The sequence below is a fragment of the Neovison vison genome, chromosome 13 (assembly GCF_020171115.1).
Source record: "Neovison vison isolate M4711 chromosome 13, ASM_NN_V1, whole genome shotgun sequence".
Classification (NCBI taxonomy): domain Eukaryota; kingdom Metazoa; phylum Chordata; class Mammalia; order Carnivora; family Mustelidae; genus Neogale; species Neogale vison.
The window spans coordinates 37,710,409-37,733,060 of NC_058103.1; the positions used below are offsets into that span (position 1 = coordinate 37,710,409).

The following is a 22,652-nucleotide window of genomic DNA, read 5'->3' on the forward strand; positions in this document are numbered from 1 at the left end:
ATCCTGGTTTTGTTTCCATACCTAAGGAATGTGTCCCCAAATAATACATTGCTTAGTTTTGCCCGTTTTTGCATTTTATATAAATGGATTCATATACTATCTGCATTTTTCTGTGACTTGCTCATTTGCCTCACCAATGTCTGTATGAGAGTCATTCATCGTGTTATGTGAGACCGTAGTTCATTTTTTTGCCTAGGCTGAATAGTGCTCTATTTATGGCTCCTGCAATCCTTGTTATCACGGTAAAGTGTGCTACATATTATGCTTATCTCTTTATTTTGAGTACAGTGCTTCTATAAACACTTTTGCATACATCTCTCAGTGCAGATGTGCAAGAAGTGTATATATATAGGCCTATGAGCAGAATTACCATGTCATAGCCATGCATTTGGTGAACTTTACAAGATGATGTGAAAGTTTATTTCCTAGGTATTCCACTGGCAGTAAATGTGAGGTCGTGACCCACATCACCACCAGGTGGTTGGTTAGGGTCATGGTTCCCTAGTTACTAATCAGAATTTATTTTATTTATTTATTTATTTATTTATTTATTTATTTGACAGAGATCACAAGTAGGCAGAAAGGCAGGCAGAGAGAGAGGGGGAAGCAGGCTCCTCGCTAAGCAGAGAGCCTGATGTGGGGCTTGATCCTAGGACCCTAAGATCATGACCTGAGCTGAAGGCAGAGGCTTCACCCACTGTTTGGTTGTATTTTAAATTAATTCCTAGTTATTCTTTCTATATTCTGGATATATCTTTATTTGCAGATATCGTCTCCCAATGTGCTGCATATTTTCATTTTTATTGTGGTATCTTAGGGGCCAGCATGTTTCCCCTGTGCTCCCCTGCTGCCTTCATTATGGTATCTTAGGGACAAATCCTCATTTAATGTCGTCAAACCTGATCTTTCATGGTTCATGCTTTTGCCATCTTGTTTGAGATCTTAGGAATTCTCTCTTGTATTTCCTTCTGAATGTTAAAAAAATTTTCCACTTCGATTTAAACCTTAGATCTAAAATGCATTTTTTATTAGGACGTGAGGTAGGGATTTAATTTCATTTCCCCACATCTGGATATTTTAGTACCATTTATCATTTAGTACCATTTATCATTTCCCCCGAATCATTAGCAGTGTTACCTGTTTTATATATCAGCCTTTCATAAATGCATGGAGTTGATGGAATTACCTGTCTTTCTATATTTCTATTTATCAAATATGTGTGTAGTGCCTACTATGTGCCAGTTGCTGTTCTAAGAGTTTTATAAAGATTAACTCAGCTAATCTTTATAAGGAAGTTACTTTTATTACCCTAATTTTATAGATGTGGCCATTGAGGCACAAAAGCTTAACTTTTCCAGAATCACCCATCTGGAAAGACCCAAAGTTTGAGCTCAGGCAGTCTGGCCCTGTATACCATGCTGCCTCTCCAATATTCACGTGTTGCTTTTTGTTAGTAGAAGCTTATAATTAATATTATTATAAAGTAAGACAAATCTTTCAGTCTGGTGCTGTTCATTTCAGAATGTTATAGCCCTTGGCATTTTTCTCTTCCAGTTTTAAATCAGCAAGTAAATTTATGCACACCCCCATAGGCATACCTGCAACCGGTTGATACTCTGAGTTTACCCTGAAACTGTAGATCAGTTGTCAGAGAGCTGGTATCTCTCATGATATTGAGCATGGTATTTCTTTCTGTGTGTTTATAATTTTCTCCATAAAGGTCTTATATATCTACTGTTACATTGATAGAAAAAATATACACTAAATATATATGATAATATATGATATATATTCTATATTTTGTATAACATTTTTATATATACATATGTATGTATCTATAGTGAGCTTAACATGGGCAGAAATTTTTGTCCTTTATTTATTTATGTATGTGTATTTTTAATTTCTATTGTTTTTAATTTCTATTCATTTTAATTTCTATTCATTGACTAGTTCATGACACATAATGGCCACCTAATACATAGTTTTTGAATTAGTGAATTATCATGGCATACTTTAAAATTATGTTTCTAACCATTTATAGATATTGAATAGGAAAACCATTAATGTTTCTTTATTAAAGTTATAGCTTAATCATAGTGATAAACTTCTATCATTTCTAAAAAATTATCTGTAGATTCTTTTGTGTTTTGTATGTGGTAAAATACATATTTTTTTCTTTCAATCCTAACACTTTAGTTCTTGTTTTGTTTTTTTTTTTTTGTCTTATTGGAACCAACAAGAGTTCCTAGTTTGGTGACAAAAGTGATGGAAATGAATATTCTTACCTTGTTTCTCCTTTCAAAAGAAACATTTTTCTGTTTTACCATCAGGTATGGTGTTTGTTAAAGAGTTTTAAAAAAATACCCTCTATTATTTTAAATAAAGAAGTCTCTTTTTATTCTAGTTCACTGATAATTTAGGAAAAAATTTATTGAGAAGATCATGTTTTCTCTTTTAATTCATTAACAGAGTAAATTAATACATTTTATAGTACTAAATCTTACATCTTTGGAATGAACGTGTTTGGTCATTATGAATCATTTTCATGTAGATGTGTAACTTTTTTCATAAGTTGGTGAGTTATTTTTGCTAATATTTTACTGAGAATTTTGCATCTATATTCATAAGTGAGATTGGCAATGGGGATCAAGAGTGAACTAGCCCATAAAGAGTGGGACTTTTCCTAATTTTTCTGGATTCTGAAGGAGTTTTATGTAAGACTGAATTCATATTTCTTGAATGTTTCATAGAACATCCCTGAAAAAACCATTTATACTTAGTGACATTGTGCTTAGTTTTAAATTCTGATTCAATTTTTTTCAATATTTATAGATTTAAAAGAAGGTCTCCTTTTCCTTTTTGAGCCAGTTTTGCTGTGTTGATAAGTTTTTGTTAAATTACATTTGGTAGAAATGTGTTCATTTTACATAAATTTTCATCAGACCTTTTCATCTCATCACAGTTGTTAATGTCTGCTGTGCCTTCATTTATGTTTATTGCTATTTTTTTCTACTTTTCTCTTTTTTTCCTTGATCAATGTCTTTAGTCACTTTTTTTTTAAAGAATGAATTTTTGGGTTTATTGACACTCTACATCATATTTTTGTTTTCTTTTTTATTAGTTTTTGTTCTTCTCTTAGCTGTTTCCTTCATTTAGTTTTTTTTTCCATTTATTTTCTTAAATTTCTTTATTTGGATGCTGAACTCATTTATTTTCAGAATTTCATCTCTTTATTATAAGTGTTTAGTACTTTCTCTTAGCTTTATCACACAATCGGCCACATATGGTACCAGAGTGCATCATTTATTCTAAGGGTTATTTTATATAACACTTAGGAGAAAATACAATTGCAGTATTATGGTTTCTCATCATTTCTAATTTTTATTCTACACTTATTGGATGATTCTATAAACTTTTAAAAATGTAATTATGCCACATATTGCTCTTGTGCATATATATGAAAGAAATGCATCCAAAAGTAAACCAAAACCAAATTGGTTAAGATATTGATCAAACTTCTTCACATTCAGAAGCCATTTCTTCTGAATCATTAATTGATGCAGTCATAGACTTTTATTTTTGTCCATATTATGTCATCCTCTCTGCCATCAAAGGCATTCCTTAAAGAGTGTTTTACTATTTTTCCTGGAATTTTATTCCAAAATTCTTACAGCTATTCTGTGAGTTTTGACACAGGTGTTTCCTTGATCTTACCAGAAATATGCCACTGGATCATTTTTGGTGAACAAACAGAATTTGTCTTTTTTTTTTTCCTCAAATGATCCTGAATTTTTACACACTCAAATATGAGGAAGATATTTTCTTCTTATGTCACCAGGAATAACAGTCCATTGTGAAGGTAAAGGCAATTATGTCATCTGGCCGACTATGGTTGAAAGTTATCATTGATTATAAAATATATTCTGATTTCAGAGATGTTAAAATGTGAAAAACTACATGCCTTAGATTAGATACAAGATAGTGTTCAGCTCTAAGTATTTTCTAATTTCTGTTTTGATATCTCCTTTCTTCTTTAACCTGTAGGTTACTTAAAAGCTTATTTTAACATTTCTAAATGCATGACTGTTTTGTTTTGTTTTTGCTATTGATGGCTAATTTTTTCCCATTTGTATTTATTTATTAAAATTGTAAAAATTTGAGTATAGTTTTTTTTTAAAGATTTTATTTATTTATTTGACAGAGAGAGATCACAAGTAAGCAGAGAGGCAGGCAGACAAAGAGGGAGAAACAGGCTCCCTGCTGAGCAGAGAGCCCGATGTGGGGCTCAATACCAGGACCCTGAGATCATACCCTGAGCCAAAAGCAGGGGCTTAACCTACTGAGCCACCCAGGCACCCCAAAATTTGATTACAGTTGACACACAATGTTACATTAGTTTCAGGCGTACAGCATAGTGATTCAACTTCTCTAACATTATGCTGTGCTCACCACAAAGGTAGCTACCCTTCATCACCATGCAGTGCTATTATGGTATCATTGACTATATTCCCCGTGCTGTGCCTTTTATTCTAATGACTTATTCATTCCATAACTGGAAGCCTGTATCTTCCACTCTCCTTCACCCATTTTGCTCCTCTTTTTTTCTCCCTCCTTTCTGGCAACCATCAGTTTGTAATCTGTTTTATGAGTATTGACTGGTAACTTATATTCTAATATAAATAAACATTTATATTACATATATTAATATATACATTTGCTTTTATACACATATTCTAATATATACAGATGTATTCTACACTGTGCCAGTGGTTTTGAAATTTGTCAAGACTTGTTTTACTGCTTTAATATGGTTCATTTTTGTTAATGTCCCTTTGAGAAGAATTCTCCAGGTTTTGTGGTTTATGTACTGTGTTGCTCAATATCTTTAATGATTTTTTCATCTGCTTGATGAATCAGTTTTTAAGAGAGATGTGTTAAAATCGCCTTTCATCTTTGTGAATTTTTCAAATTCCTGTCTATTGGCAATTTCTGCTTTATATGTTTTGAAGTTATGTTACTAGATACATACAAGTTTAAAATGATGTTTTCAGGGTAATTAAAATTTTGATCCATATGTAGTTATTCTGTGTATCACTGTTTTGTGTCTAATGTCTATTATATAACAAATTTTTTAGATCTGTTTCTTTTTTAAGTTTAAAGTTCCAGTATTGTTAACATTATTATATAATTATTATATCCTAGCAATAATTTATAATATCACTAGTAATAATTTTTATATTATTTGATCTCTAGCAATATTTGCATATATCTCTAATAATGATTTTTGAATGGGGATCTATTTTGTATTATTAAAACCAGATTTATTTTGCTTAGTATTTGACATATAATTTTTAACCTTTGACTTTAAACCCTTTAGTGTTTTAATTCTCTTTTGAATTTCACATAAATAGTTCATTGTTGTATTTTTGAAAAATTCAGTTTGGCAATCTTGATTTTAACTAAAGATTTTAGTCTGTTTACATTTGTTTTAATTACCAGTACTTTAAAATTCTATCTATAATCTTACTTTGTGCTTTCAATTTCTAATTTTTCTGTTTCTTTCTTTTTTTTGGTTTACTTTTGGATTGAATTTTCCCCCTAGACTATTTTGGGAGTTATAATCTCTATGTCTGTTCTTTTAGTGATTTCTCTAGAAATCTTAATATGTATATTTAACAAAGTCTACTATTAATGAGTACCTTTTCCTTCTTTAAGTGCAATGTGAGGGATTATAAGTCAAATCTACTTACTCCCCTCTGTACTTTTTAGAATTGTTCTGGTCTTTTAGTTCTATTTTTAATACCAGAAATGAGATATCATAGTGACTAAAACACACATTATACTACTTTTTCTCCTACTTTCTAAAATGTAATCTCAGAAATTAACTCTTTATTATATGATATAATATCTTACATAATGTTCTCTAGTCTGTGCCCCTAACACATTTTATGCTCTTTTGGACTAAGCATCTGGTTTTATTTATTTATTTATTTTTATTAATCAGCAGTGCATGAGACAGTGCTCTGTACTTAGCAGTTATTAATAAATACTTGCTGGCTCATTGACTCAGCATCCAGTTATTCTCATGAGATTTCATTAAATGAGAAAGTTTAACAACCAAGTTAAAATGTTTAGAGATTTTTTTTTTCTGCTGTGGTTAGTATTGGTTTTCTGTGATCCATTTCCATGGGACTGATTCAACTGGAAGTTTCAATTACTAGGCCAATTTGGTGGGGGAAGTGGTCATGGGAAGAGACATAAAGAGAAAAAATGGGGAATGCAAAAAATATTATTGCATGTTGTGATCATGTGAAAAGCAGTAAAGCTAGTATGGTTTCATATTTTATTTGCTGTACTTCCATCTATATATATACATATATATATATATTTTACTTACTGGCATTTATGAGTACTCATTAGTCTCCTGCTGTAGATCAGGCAGTGATAGATTTTATTCCTTGGCCTCATTCTGGGTGAGATAAGGCCATGGTAGATTCAAAACAAAATTTACCACTTTCTTTTTAACCATGCTGCTTTTCCCAATAGTCCAGTGTCTTTCAGATAAAAAAAAAAAAAAACCTCTTTCTTCAGTACGTGGTGAGCACTCATGTTCATTTTTCAGTCTTATCTTTTTCACTTGGTTCATCTAGAAAAGCTTTTTTTCCCCCACTAATAAAAACAATTTTCTTGCCTTATAGTATCTGATCCAAGAGAGCTTAAAAATAAACCTGAATTTCACTTAAGATAATGTAATAAAAGAACTCTGGATCAGACATCTGTTACTCATTATTTATAACCTCTGGCTAAAAGTCATGCTAATCTAGAGTTATTGCTATTTATTTCTCAGACTGCTTGCTCAAAAGACTCATGCATTGTCTTTAGTTATTTTCACTTTGCTTGTGATGTCAGTAAAGCCTAGGTAAGAGCTGAAACACCAGGTTTTACTGGGGAACAAAGGACCACCGCTATAAAGCAAGGTTGTGGTCCAAATGTGTCAGTTCTAACCACTGCCTCAGTGATCTTTTGTCACTATACTTAGCTGGTGAAGAATAATTTGGAATTTTTAGCTTTCAATAATAGTTTTTTTTTAAAGATTTTATTTATTTATTCGACAGACAGAGATCACAGGTAGGCAGAGAGGCAGGCAGAGAGAGAGGAGGAAGCAGACCCCCTGCTAAGCAGAGAGCCCAATGCGGGGCTCGATCCCAGGACCCTGGGATCATGATCTGAGCCGAAGGCAGAGGCTTAACCCACTGAGCCACCCAGGCGCCCCTCAATAATAGTTTTTGACTGTACAATATATACAAACTAATATAACACTGTAAGTTAACTAACTGAAATGAAAATAGAAATTTAATGAGAAAATAATAATAGTTTTCTTCTAAAGAAAGGCGGGGTATTTTTATGTATATTCTTGAAATTCATGTGAGATTATACAATCTTCAACAATTTTTAAATTTTTCATTGAGATTATTTACTGCGTTGTTACATATGGGTGCTGGGATCCAAAAGGATCAAGAAAGGAATTCCCATGACCTCATGAAAATCTTTGTTTCTGAAAATCTTTGAATTCTGATCAGAATGCTTGTAAAGAAAAAAGGATTCACTTCGTAGTCTATAATGTGTTAAGTAGGAGCTTATTAAGTAAATTCTGCTGATGCCTGGACAACATATGCTATATTGATCATGAAATTGAATTCTGAATCTACCTCGGAAAGACCTTTGAAACATGTGAATCAATATACTTTCTGCTTTCCCTTTAAGGATCCTCCCTATGATAAGAGGAAGGTGGATGGGGGATTTCCTCTCAATTTTCAATATTCATTGGCAATGTAAAATGAAGAATTGAAGCAGCTATACCAATAATAGGTCTCCATCTTGCATTCTCCCCCAACCCCTAAAACATTTTTATCTAAATTGTCTGCTATTTGCTGACAAAGGTGAATCAAACTGTTTCACTGTATGACATAGATATCCTCATGCAGTCAAACAGAATGTAATTCTGACTGATTCATAGCATATAGCTTCAGTGACCCATTGACAATTTGAATGGAAAGAAGGATTTGCTTGGCACTACCAATAAATATTACTTATGCTTTTCCCCTCCTCATCTCAAAGTGTTGCCATTAGGGAAAGTGATGTTCTTGGGACTGTCGCTTAGACAGCTCATTTTTGGACGTACCTGTGGGTCATTGGGTTGAAGACATAGTGTAGATTTCCATCATTTCTGCCCACTGGAAAAGCTTATGGCGTGAAAGCAATTTCTTCCTTCTATGCCCACACCTTGGTCATTATTTTCTCTACTTAAGAGTAAATTAAGTCTTTATGTAAATGAACTTAGGGTTATACCTCCTAAAGGAATTCTTAGAAAGAAGGGTTTAATGCAGGGTATCCATGCATGCCAGAAAGAGGTGTTTCTCAGTAATGCTGAGACGGCTTTACAAGATATCTCTTTGGTGAAAAAGTTTTTATGAGAAAAAGACAAACTTTTTAAAAAGACTTCATTTATTCATTTGAGAGAGAGCGAGAGGTAAGCGAGAGAGAGAGCGAGAGGTAAGCGAGAGAGCGAGAGAGAGCGAGTGAGCACAAGCAGGGGGAGCGGCAGGAGAGGGAGAGAGAACATGAGCAGGGGATGGAGCAGAGGGAGAGAAGCAGCCCCCGCACCCCCAAGGAAGGAGCCTGATGTGGGGCTCAATCCCAGGACCCTGGAATCATGACCTGAGCCAAAGGCAGACACCCAACTGACTGAACCTCCCAGGTGCCTCTAAATCTTCTTGTTGTCTTAAATTTCAGTGTCCTATCTCTGAACTAAAAAGACAGTAGATGCTGCATATGGAGCATCTTAATTTGTCTTTGCCCCATCCTGACTCAGAAAGTGATTTGCTTTATTCAGGTCATGGTGCAGCAAGAGTTGCTGTTGACTACTGAGTTCCTTAATCTATATTGATAGCATAAGGTTAAATCTGTGGGGCACTAGGTTTTCAGCATCTTTCTGTCATTTCCTAAGAGCCTGAAGAAAATAGAACAACAAAGTATATTTGCAGTTAATATATTTTTAAAAGATTTTATTTATTTATTTGACAGAGAGACACACAGTGAGAGAGGGAAAACAAACGGGAGTGGGAGAGGGAGAAACCGCTTCCTGCAGCGTAGGGAGCCCAAGACAGGGCTGGATCCCAGGACCCTGGGTTCATGACCTGAGTGGAAGGCAGACTCTTAGCGACTGAGCCACCCAGGCTCCCCTACAGTTAATACTTTAAAATATCTCAAAATAGATGTAGGAAAAACCTTCCCATTTCCAAAGTGAAAAGGCTTATTTAAGAATTCATTGAGCACATGAGAATTGTGTATTATTTGTAACTTATTCACAGAGTCTAAAACTAAAGAGAAGCCGAATGTCAAGTTTCCTTCCATTACTGAGTTCACTGTTACGAATTTAAGGCTTTTGCTTCATTTCTGAGTTATCATTAGAGTAGATTATAGACGTGGTTATCTATAGATTCCCAGCTGTAAAAAATAGGGGAATGTAGTCACTCAAGTTTTAGAAATTAAATTAAGAGGAGTTATCTTTTGAAATATCTGAAAAATGTATTGAGCCTTGGTGAGTTTAATTTCAGTGTGTTGAATGAAAATCAAAAGTCGTTTCATTTAGTTAAGGTTCATAGATGGAGGAAGGTGTCTTTCCGTGCAGAGATATCAAGGAAGAGTGGAGGATGACTTACACTTCATCTTTGGCTTCTGATTTAGTGAATGGTCAGACAAAAGCTATCTAGCATTGGTTGGATGTTAACCAATGTTAGGTAGCTTTTGTTCTGGTATAGTGGAAATCATTAGTAACCTTGACTTCCAGGTATTTCAAGGGATGCAGCTTGAAGGTAGTGATAGAAGTGAAGACAAAATAACTTGCTAGAATAAGAAACTTGGATTAGTTCAGTGTTATTGCCACTTGAGTTGGAGGAAATCTGTATGAGATGGTTGAACACAAATGCAATTACTAAATAAACAAGAGAACAATAAAGGGAAATGCGCCTATCTCTTAGTTGACGACAGTTTTTGTTACGTACCAGTCTGAATGCTTCCTGCCCCACTCCCACACCCCTCTAGATAGAGACTCCTCTTTAATACAAAGATTCTGTGTGCACGTGTATTTTGTGCTGTGTATATGTGTATATGTGTTCTCAGTATAGGGTTATAGGATTAGGGGCTTAGTGTTCATATTTAATTTCAAGTCTTGATGACTCATTGATTTCATGACACTTTTATGACCTTCAACTTCTAATTTTAGTACTTAACCTAATGCCTTTCTGAGCACCTGTCTTCCATACTCATGGATTACTCACTTACCTCCTATGTAGTTATGTATTCAGTTGAAATAGACAGTATTTAGGATAATTTATGACCACACAGAATTGTTACTGTGCGCAGAATTTGCTACTTAATTAGCCAGTTTTGTCTTCTATCCAGAACACTGCAGGTATTAAAATACTCTGGGTGTCAGAATCTGCCCTGGCTTCTCACCTCGCAGAGGTTTGGTTCTCAAGAATCAGAATGGCAGAGCAGGAAGAACTAGCCCAGCCCTAAAAACCTAGCCTTGTAGTGTGTGATCACTGGCTGTTCTCTAACTACCGTATCACCGTTTTCCTTGATTCTCAGCCTCTGACTCTTTGTTCTAGACTTTCCCTTGTTTCCTATCACTGGGCTGTGTAGTTCTTGGTATTCTTCTCCCCTGCAGTTGAGTTTCCTTTAGTACAGTCTCTGCCTTTCCACAGTGGCCTTCAATGTGATGTTCTGCCAGAGTGTAAGTCCAACAAAGGGAGGATATCTGTTTGTTTTGTTCATTGCTATGCCTTCAGTGACTGGAACAATGCTTGGCAGGTGTCGAGTTCTCAATACATACATGTTGAGTAACATTTATTGACTTCTATTCCTATAATTTTGTTTTCCTCTATCTCTCTTACCTTTGCATTTCCATGAGTAGCCTTTGTCATCAGCTGTCTAACCTTTATTACCTAGAGGGTGATCCCAGAACTCCAGAGAAAATCCCCTCTTTCTCTGTGCTCTTACCATATAGCCAGTTCTGGCCCATGGCAGTCCACTGCATGATATAGTCAAAGATGTTAATATTATAAGGTGTTATCAACTATATTAGAGTACATTTCAGCTGGCACTAAGGATGAATGAGAGTCTCTATGTGACTTTGGCCTCTCCCCAAATAGATACTTTTATGACTAAGAAGTTCTTAGGTTTTATCAGAGAGCAATTTCAGGACATCCTTAGATAAGTATATTTATTTTTCTATGTTATCTATCTGTTGGGTGTTAGTGATCTTTCCTGCAGCATGAAAAATATGCTTTGGGAAGAAGGACACAGATCTAAATGGATCATGCAGATGGGCGACAGGCCTTCTATAGTCTTAGGAAGTCCCCAAGTAATAATGATACTATGGTGGGGGCACCTGGGTGGCTCAGTCAATTAAGCATCTGACTTTGGCTCAAGTCATGATCTCAGGGTCCTGGGATCAAGCCCTGCGTCGGGCTCCGTGCTCAGTGGGGAGTCTGCTTGTCCCTCTCCCTCTCCTTCTGGCTTTCCCCCTCCTCATGCCCTCTCTGTGTCTCTCTCAAATAAATAAATAAATAAATAATATATTAAAAATAATGATACTATTGTTTAGGTGAAGATGTACACAGACACTTGCTTCTAATATCTAGTGACACTATTTCGACTATTGAGAATTAATCTAATACAGTTCTCTGAGGGAAGCCTTAAACTTCTATAAGACTGAGTTTATAGGAATGTATATCAAATTAGTTTTCAACTTAAAGACACAGAGCTAGAGATTGTAGAGCTCAAAGTAACCTTAAGAGATCATCTATTTCAGACCCCTACCTATGGGTATCACTCGAAGTTCATACAAAGCATTTATCCTCATGAGATCCAAAGAGACTGAATGACTTTCCTGCCAAAGGTGACATAGCAAAGCTTTGAAAGAAAACAAATTTCATCTACTGAGATATAGTCCAAAAGAGAATATATGTTCTCATAATTTTTGTTTAAATTTTCCTTCAGTAGAAAGCTTCTAAAGCAATCAGCAGTTTCTTAAGCACATATTCTTATAATATGGACTTTTGATCTGTAGTTTCAGCCGAATGGGTCTAGAGGATAAAATCAAAGGCTTTTTCCATCCTGTAAGGCAAAGTGTTGATGCTCTTGTGAGACCAATCACAGTGCAGTGGTAGAGAAGACCAGACAAGTCACTTGCAGAGCCTCAGATGCTTAACTGAGAATCAGCATGTCCTCGGTTTTCACCATTCATAGGTAAAAGAAATGTAAAATGCTCTTAGAAATGCATACACAAGTATTAATTTAGGGACTCATAAAATTTCAGAGATAACAGGGGCTAAAAATCCTCTCAAATACCCTTTTTACTTTAAGGAGAAAGAATTGGGTCCTAAAAATTGAGGAGGCTGTATATTTGACCACAGTTAAAGAAAAAGTCATCAGGCACCAAAAGTTTCTCACTTGACTACTCAGTGGCAAAGCCAACGCCAGAACACTTGTTCGGACCTCAGGGCCAAAACTCTTTCCATTTTAATGAAGCGAGTCTCCTTCTATGAGCCTCAAATCTTACATCATACTCAGGATTATTTTATCTGATGTGTTCGGCACTGGGGTTCAAGTTGAAAGTTTATTCCTATACTTTTTTTTTTTTCTATACTCAAATGATTTTTGAAGCATTGATAGAGACAGATTTTGTCTTGCTTTTTTCTTTTGTGTTTTGTCTTCCTCCTTCTGGAAATATTCACCATATAGTCTCCAAATACAGACACTGAATTGCATGAGACACACAACTTCTGGTGTGAAATCCTGGGCAGTCCTTATAGTCTGTGACAGCAGCAGCATCCCTAACGAATGCTATTTTGCCCCATCCTCAACCAAGAACTTGACTTTGACTTGCATTGCTTTCCTCCAATTGCCAAGGAGATCATACAAGCTGAGTGGTATAGTTTTGAAGTCTATCTGATGATTAGACTGTATTTTGTCAAATGTATACAAATACATAATAGCAAAATGAACATTTCATTAAAATTAAGGTAGCATACTAATTTATATAAGGGAAATTAGGAGCAAGGGGACTAATTATGTATTCTCCCTTAAAATGCCCTTTCTGCTATTGTCAGAAATACAGGATTAAGTAAATCAATTGCAACATTTTGTTTGGTATTAAGTCTAGAAATATTATTTTAACACTCCTGAAAAGTACAGCTTCCAATACCCTTATACTGCCAACTCTACTCAGGTCTAACATTCTTTTATTCCACTGTTTCAACTAACCGGTATTATTCCTTACTTAATCATTATTATTGTTTATACAGAGATATAATCATTTATGCATTTTGTGCCTGTTTCAATATAAAAAATTTTTTAAAAAAGATTTTGTTTATTTATTTGACACAGCAAGAGAGTGAGAGCAGGGCAAGTGGGAGAGGGAGAAACAGGCTTCCTGCTGAGCAGGGAGCCCAGTGCAGGGCTCGTTCCCAGAACCCTGGGATCATGACCTGAACCAAAGGCAGTCGCTTAACACCTGAGCCACCCAAGTGCCTCAGAGTGCTCCTGAAGTAAAAACCTCTTCTGTCCCATGGCCAAGGGTGTAGAAGGAAAGAAGCGTCCAACCATGCATGTATATTAGTGCAATGCTCATAACAGGAGCTGTATTTTCCCTGAAAAGCATGATTGATGAAACCAGTTTTGAAGACAAAGAACTTAGGACCAGTTTCTTTCAAGGCTCAGTTCCAGTTTGACTTCATGAAGCATTTCATGCAGCAAATGGGAAAATACTCTTTTGAAATTTTCAGCTAGTTTCACAATCATTGTGGGCTTGTGAACATCCTCATGGCCCAGCCCTGCTTAAAGTCAGGTGGCTCTGCCCCGCCACAGCTTTGGGGTAGCACAGCCAGTAAACAGGGCACGTGGCTGGTTGTGTCCTTGAAATCTATACCCTGCAGGGTTCTGCTTGCTCTTAGTTTGTAAGTGCAGACCATACGGCATAATACAAAAATTGAAGCACAAATTTTTATTTACTACCAGGATGGCAGTTTATGACAAAGCAGCCAGACCTCGTGGCTGTTACCGTTTGTGTTGATGGGCTCCAGAGGACATCAGCTGTGCAATTAGAGAGGTCTGGGCAAGTCTGCACCAAAGTGGAAACCTGAAGTTGCCCGGAAGAGTGATCTTCTCGTGTATACGTGTGTGTGTGTGTGTGTGTGTGTGTGTGTGTGTGTGTTTGTGTGTGTGTGTTCTCTGCAGGTGCTAAATTTTCAAGGAGAGAAATGTTCAGCTTGAGCAAACATGACTAATAATTGTGAGATGTTTATTTGCAAACACACAAGTGTTGGCAGCACAGAATCCAAAGCAGAAATAATTACCTTAGAGAAGTGCTATGGGATTTGGGGTTTCGTGTTTTCCTTATAGGCCTCGCCCTTTCTTCTGAGATTCCTTCTTCAGAATTTCAACATTTTATTTATTAAAACAACAACAACAACAACAACACAAACAAAACCCACCATGTAACATCCTGTTCTTATACCCATAATATTTTAAAGTAGTTACTCGTTTAACTGCCTGCTATTTCTACTGGAATTTTACTCCCTTGAAGGCATAGGCTGTGTTATTTTGTCATTGTCTCCCCACTGTCTGACACAGTGCCAGGCACATAATAGATATTTGAAAATGTCTAATCAAATGATTTATTCTATCATTATAGTACTATTCAATATATTTTTGTGCTTTAAATATTTTAAAGTTTTGTCTTCAAGTGTGATATATAGGATAATACTCCATTAGCCAGTCCTCACCTTATGCAATCATGCAGAAAACATGTTTTCCTGTAAGAATATTTTTCCCTATAATTTTTTTTAAGATTTTATTTATTTATTTGACAGATAGAAACAGAGAAAGAGGGAACACAGCAGGGGGAGTGAGAGAGTGAGAAGCAGGCTTCCCACTGAGCAGGGAGCCTAATGCAGGGCTTGATCCCAGGACCCTGAGATCATGACCTGAGCTGAAGGCAGATGCTTAATGACTGAGCCACCCAGGCACCCCTCCCTCTAATTTTTTAATGATTATTTATAAGACTGGTCCTCAATGAAGATTTATAATCTTGTTATAAGCAAGATTTTTATCTTTTCATCATAGTTCTGGAAAACACTTTTTACTTTTTGAATTCTTCTATAACATTCTATACTTACTATATTCTTAGAATATGGGATATAATAATTACAATTAATATAATTATCTTAGAGATGAGAAGAACTTTAGATACCTTGTAATCCAAAGGAAATGCAATTAAATTAAGGTCTAGAGAGATGACATGACTTGTCTAGTACCATATTGGTAGGTTTTAGTTTCAGTTGTGGGTTGTTATGTTTTTTATATATATATATATATATATATTTTTTTTTTTTTGGTGTTACTGTAGGGTGACTAACATAACATAATTTAAAAAAAAAGAATCTTTACCTGAGCACTAAGATCAAGCATGAAATTATAATTACTATCATTATCCAATTCATTCTTCAGGAACTGGTCTTTATTTTCATTCATTAAAGTAGAATCCTTGTTTTTTAGGGATTTGAGATCATCTTTGTGTTTTTTTTTTTGTATACTGGGATCATATAGAGTCATACACATAATTCATTGATTATATGCCTTGTTTTTGAAGTGTTTTTATTTTATTTTTTTCATTTTATTTTATTTCTTTTCAGTGTTCTAACATTCATTGTTTATGCTCCACACCCAGTGCTCCATGCAATACGGGTCCTCCATAATACCCACCACCAGGCTCACCCAACCACCCACCTCCCTCCCCTCCAAAACCCTCAGTTAGTTTCTTGGAGTCCACAGTCTCTCATGGTTTGTCTCTCCCTCCAATTTCCCCCAACTCACTTGCTCTCCATTTCCCAATGTCTTCCATGTTATTCCTTACGCTGCACAAGTAAGTGAAACTCTATGATAATTGACTCTCTCTGCTTGACTTATTTCACTCAGCATAATCTCCTCCAGTACCATCCATGTTGATACAAAAGTTGGGTATTCATCCTTTCTGATGGAGGCAAAATACTCCATTGTATATATGGACCACATCTTCTTTACCCATTTGTCTGTTGACGGGCATCTTGGTTCTTTACACAGTTGGGTGACTGTGGCCATTGCTGCTGTGAACATTGGGGTACAGATGGCCCATCCTTTCACTACATCAGTATCTTTGGGGTAAATACCCAGTGGTACAATTGCAGGGTCATAGGGTAGCTCTATTTTTAATTTCTTGAGGAATCTCCACACTGTTTTCCAAAGTGGCTGCACCAAATTGCATTCTCACCAACAGTGTAAGAGGGTTCCCCTTTCTCCACATCCTCTCCAACACTTGTTGTTTACTGTCTTGTTGATTTTGGCCATTCTAACTGGTGTAAGTTGGTATCTCAATGTGGTTTTGATTTGAATCTTTCTGATGGCTAATGATGATGAACATTTTTTCATGTGTCTGTTAGCTATTTGTATGTCTTCTTTGGAGAATTGTCTGTTCATGAATTCTGCCCATTTTTTGATGTGATTATCTGTTTTGTGTGTGTTGAGTTTGAGGAGTTCTTTATAGATCTTGGATATCAGCCCTTTTTCTGTAGTGTCATTTGTGAATATCTTCTCCCATTCCATGGGTGCCTCTTTGTTTTGTTGACTGTTTCCTTTGCTGTGCAGAAGGTTTTGATTTTGATGAAGGCCTAAAAGTTCATCTTCACTTTTGTTTCCTTTGCCTTTGGAGAGATATCTTGAAAGAAGTTGCTGTGGCCGATGTACAAGTAGTTATTGCCTATATTCTCCTCCAGGATATTTTTTTTAAAAAAATATTTATTTGACAGACAGAGATCACAAGTAGGCAGAGAGGCAGGATGGAGGGGGGGGAGTTGGGGAAGCAGGCTCCCTGATGAGCCAAGAGCCCGATGCCAGGCTTGATCCCAGGACCCTGGGATCATGACCTGAGCTGAAGACAGAGCTTAACCCACTGAGCCACCCAGGTGCCCTCTGCTAGGATTTTGATATAGATTCCTGCCTCACATTGAGGTCCTTTATCCATTTCATGTTTATCTTTGTGTATGGTGTAAGAGAATGGTCAAATTTCATTCCTCTACCCATAGCTGTCCAATTTTCCGAGTAACATTTATTGTTACTGGGAAACATTTTTTTCCACTTTATATTTTTTCCTGCTTTGATGAAGATTATTTGACCATTGACTTGAGGGTCCATATCTGGGCTTTCTATTCTGTTCCACTGGTCTATGTTTCTGTTTTGTGCCAGTACCACGCTGTCTTGGTGATCACAGCTTTGTAGTAAAGCCTGAAATCAGGCAACATGATCCCTACAGTTTTGTTTTTCTTTTTCAACATTTCCATAACAGTTCAGAGTCTCTTCTGGTTCCATACACATTTTAGGATTGTTTGATCTAGCTCTTTGAAAAATGCTGGTGGAATTTTGATGGAGATGGCATAAAAAATATATATGGCTCTGGGCAGTATAGACATTTTCACAGTGTTTATTCTTCCAATCCATGAGCTTGGAATGGTCTTCCATCTTTTTATGTCTTCTTCAGTTTTTTTCATAAGTGTTCTGTAGTTCCTTAAGTACAGATCCTTTACCTCTTTGGTTAGGTTTATTCCCAGGTATCTTATGGTTCTTGTTGCTATAGTAAATGGAATCGATTCTTTAATTTCCCTTTCTGTATTTTCACTGTTAGTGAATAAGAAGGCCACTGATTTCTGTACATTGATTTTATATCCTACCACATTACTGAATTGTTGTATGAGTTCTAGTAGTTTGGGGGTGGAGTCTTTTGGGTTTTCCATATAAAGGACCATGTCATCTGCGAAGAGAGAGTTTGACTTCTTCATTGCCAATGTGAATACCTTTTATTTCTTTTTGTTGCCTGATTACATTCGCAAATCAATCAATGTGATAAAACAAATCAATAAGAGAAGAGAGTAGAAACACACGGTCCTCTCAATTGATGCAAAAAAATCATTTGACAAGATAAAGCATCTGTTCCTGATAAAAACGATTCAAAGTACAGGGATAGAGGGAACATTCCTCAACTTCATAAAATCTATGAAAAACCCACAGCGATTATCATCCTCAGTGGGGAAAAGCTGATAGCCTTCCCTTTGAGATCAGGAACATGAAAAGGATGCCCACTCTCGCCACTGTTGTTCAACATAGTACTAGAAGTCCTAGCAATAGCAATGGAAATGTTTTTAAAAAGCATCTAGTTTGTGTCTAAATTCATTTATTTGATACTAGATGTGATACAATTTTGTTACAGAATTTAGGTCAAAATTTTCTGATGTTGTTCTTGCATGAATTCAGGTTTAGATTTGTAATGTTTTCATCATTGGTATTTTATACTTACTTATCAAACCTTCTATTCCTTTGTGTTTGTTACTTGTCTTTTTAAAAACTGGCATATTCATGGCGTATTTATATCCCCTACACATACATGCTTCAAAACTATATAAATGACAAGCCAAGAGTAGTAATTTTTCATTTTTAAGTCTGTTGCTTAGAAGACAAATGATAGGCCTAGGGAAATCAGATTATAAGTGTGAGCTATATACATACTGAAGGCTAATCGTATCACATCATAGGTGCATTACAGATTAAATGGAGGTTTGTATTATTGCCCAGTTTTATTATAATGTCAGAAAAATTTTTAGTTCTAATACAGATCTTGAAGAAAGTGCTGCTTTTTCTGCAGCATTGGGGGTTCTCTAAGTTGCTAAAAGGGCTTCAGCTATAAGGTTAGATATTGTAGGTTTAGAATCTTGTTAAATTTCTCTAATAAGAGAAAGCAACTATGTTTCCATATGCAGAAATTCCAAATTGGGAGCAAAGTATATTTGTCTCTATGTCTTAAATACTATTAACTCACCCTCCTCCAACTGTACTCTTTCCACTTATTATGAACCACTAATCACTATTATTATTATTATTATATCATTGTTGTTATCATTGCTGTCATACATATCCATGGTGGGAAAAAAACAACAGGATTAATGTGAAACGTTTATCTTCCTTCACCCTATCCCATCATTACACCAGAGGTGTTTAGTATTATGAATAGCTTCTTGTGTTCTATAACAGAAATTTTTTATATCTACAGGTGTGTATTTTATTCAGCCTCTTTCAATCTTAGGTTTTCTCTTGGAGAGGCCATTTATAAGTCTAGCATTGATGCACATTGGATCGCCAACATCCCAGATTTAATGTGTCCTAGAATTTAAAATTACATTAAAATTTAATTTGCACTGCATGAGCAGCAGCAAGGTATCGCTGTCCTGAACCTAGAAGCAGTTCCTAGTTAGTCGTAATTACTCCATCTTGAGAAAAAAATATGTTTTTCAGATGAAATCACTGCATTTCCTGGAGTACCTAAGGGACTAATTCATTTACTAGCTTTCAAAACAGGGCAGCTAAATTTTCTTAGACATATCTTAGGTCATTGAATTCTACTGAACTTGCAAATACATCCAATTCTTACTCAAAAAGTTGTCCCAATTGGATCAAATAGTTAAATGGACAGTAGGGATGTGGGGAAAGAATCATACTTCAGAGAGCAGAAAGCAAGCATCTGCTGTTTATCTCCCAGATTAATGAGTGCAGTTCTGTTGGAAGAGTGAGTACTAATTAACTCATTAAACAGTTCTCACTGTGATTCCTCAATGTAATTTCAGGCTAAACTCATGTTTAGAGACTTAAAACCTAACCACAGATGTTTATTATTGTAAGCCATTGATATAATTTTCAAGGATATTAGAAAATTTCTTAGGCCACATAGTAGAAAGGAAGTATTATAAAGGTAAAGGCTCTTTTTTGTCCAGAAAATATTTGAAAACTTTCCTGAGCTTAGTTTCCCAAATGTTAATGAAGTTAGTTGGTCACTATGGGGTGAAGTTGCACATTTTATTAATAAGTACTTTGATTGAGGGGCACTTAGGTGGCTCTGTTAGTGAAGCATCTGCCTTTGGCTCAGTTCATAATCCCAGGGTTTTGGGACTGAGTCCCGCATCGGGCTCCCTGCTCAGTGGGGAGTCCTCTTCTCCCTCTCCCTCTACAGCTGCCCTTGCCTGTGCTTTCTCATTCTGTCAAATAAATAAATACAATCTTTAAAGGAAAAAAACCCAACAACTTTGGTTGTAAATTTGCATCTTGTGTCTGATTCTGAAGAGTCATGCTCCTCAATTAAAACCCACCCAGGAAGCATGGTCAGCATGCGTTATAATGGTAGAATAAATTCAGTAACCTGCATTAAAACAGAAAAGAGAAAATTAACACTTCCCAACTTTGTTTCGAAGTAACTATTGTGTGAATCAGAATGGTGGCACTATTACTCTAGGACACATATTACATCTAGTTTAGAACCACGAAGGCATGTGGCCCTACTCTACATCAGCACTGTGGACACTGTCAAGTTTAAGTGTCAGTATCATTAATCATAAGTCTGATTACTGAGTGTGTAGTGCATTGCTTGTGAGACTTGGCTGAAGTGCTATGGTTGTGTAGGTCATGGACCATAGAAATTACAGCATGCTAGGGGCACGTGGGTGGTTCAATTGGTTAAGCCCCAGAGTCTTGGTTTCAGCTCAGGTCATGATCTCAGGGTTGTGAGATTGAGCCCTACCCTGGGCTTCGTAATCCGCATGGAGTCTGCTTAGGACTCTCCCTCCCCTTCTGCCCTTTCTTCCCTCCCCACACAGTCTCTCTCCCTCTTTCTCTCTGTCTCTAAAATAAAGAAATTAATCTTAAAAAAAGAAATTACAGCATGAAGCTCAGGACCTATCTAATTCACATTCTCTCTTATTAGAGGGAATTTTTATTTTCCTAGAAAAGACTTTTAACCTGTGATCCTCCTCAGATGAGCAGGAGGAGAATGACTGAAGAGTTTCAGTGGATTCCACAAGTTCCCTAAAAGGTTGTTAAATGTTTTGAATAGAAGTTCTCCAAGACAACATGGACGGGACTGGAAGAGATTATGCTGAGTGAAATAAGTCAAGAAGAGAGAGTCAATTATCATATGGTTTCACTTATTTGTGGAGCATAACAAATAGCATGGAGGACAAGGGGCGTTAGAGAGGAGAAGGGAATTTGGGTAAATTGGAAGGGGAGGTGAATCATGAGAGACTATGGACTCTGAAAAACAATCTGAGGGGTTTGAAGTGGTGGGGGGGTGGGAGGTTGGGGTACCAGGTGGTGGGTATTATAGAGGGCACGGCTTGCATGGAGCATTGGATATGGTGAAAAAATAATGAATACTGTTTTTCTGAAAATAAATAAATTGAAAAAAAAAGAATGATGGAAATAGAGTAGATTATCAAAGTTATTTTAGGAGACCATATATATATATATATATATATATATCTGATTGGGTGATCAGGAGGCAGGACTTTGAAAGTAGATAGCTTGAAGCTCGAACCTAGACTTCACCACTTTCCAGCAACTTGTAACTTTGGGACATGATTTAACCTATTAAATCTTCTTTTTCATCTGGTTCTATATAAAATGGGTACTTACATCAACCTCAGAGAGTACTGTGATAAAAAGGGTCATTAAATGATACCATGTACCTAGAAACATACATGGTGATAATTAACTATTTTCCATTTATTTGTAGCATGAGGGATTTCAGGGATCTTAGAAGAGAGACATTCTTGTCTTAAGGCTTTATAAATGATGGAACTAATTGAATCTTCTGTAGAAATCTTTAAATAAGTGACATCCATTTAGTTTCTTTTTGTTCTTATGTACCTTGAAGTTGCTTATTTTAGAATCTAAGCTCTTGGAAGGTAAGTGCCGTGTCAGGGTACCATCGACTTCCTGTAATGCCAAATAGGGGTAGAAAAATGTGATTATGGGGGGGGCTAAATATTCCCTAATGCATATGCATTGTATTGAAGTCTCAAAAGTGTTTCTATACAATGACAGTGCAACTGATTGAAAAGTGACACATTTAGATAAATTCAGCTCTTACAAAATGGCTGCTGCTTCGCTACATTTTTTTTTTTTTTTTCCCCTCTCTGTGTCAGTGAGGGGAAGGATGGAGCCATATATCAGTGGCGGCTGGCACTGTTTGTAGAAACTTTGTTAGCTCCAGATTCAGCTTGACAACAAACACATATGGGACTTACTTTTCATCTTCTTCTAAAAATAGTCCATGTTTCTGAGATGTTTTCAAATGAGTAAATCTATATTACATTTATACTGGCTGTTGATCATTTTAGAATGAGAAAAAAAGGAAGAATTGGGCACAGTGATGAAGTTGCCACTAATGATGATGAAATTCTTCAGAGTGCTCTCTTTTCTGCTTGCCTGCGATCTACTTCTTTTATCTTGTATTGTTGTCCCCAAGAACATCTATACATCATCACTTTAATATCATTCTAAAAATTTATGATTGACGTAGTCTCTTGAACGTCGTTGGTGGGCAGTGATGTTTTGTGTGTGAGTTTCTCCTTTTGGCTGTCAAACGCACAATATCCTAACTGGTGTGTCTGATGAGATCCAACAGGGCTCATTCCACCAGCATTGACCATCAGATCCCACTTTCTACTTTTTTT

General features: G+C 36.0%; 1 protein-coding gene across 1 annotated transcript in view; it reads left to right on the top strand.

The window, feature by feature from the left end:
* The window catches only part of KCNH5 (potassium voltage-gated channel subfamily H member 5), a 290,625-nt gene that overhangs the window by 122,481 nt on the left and 145,492 nt on the right, over positions 1–22,652 (top strand). The window lies entirely within an intron of this gene.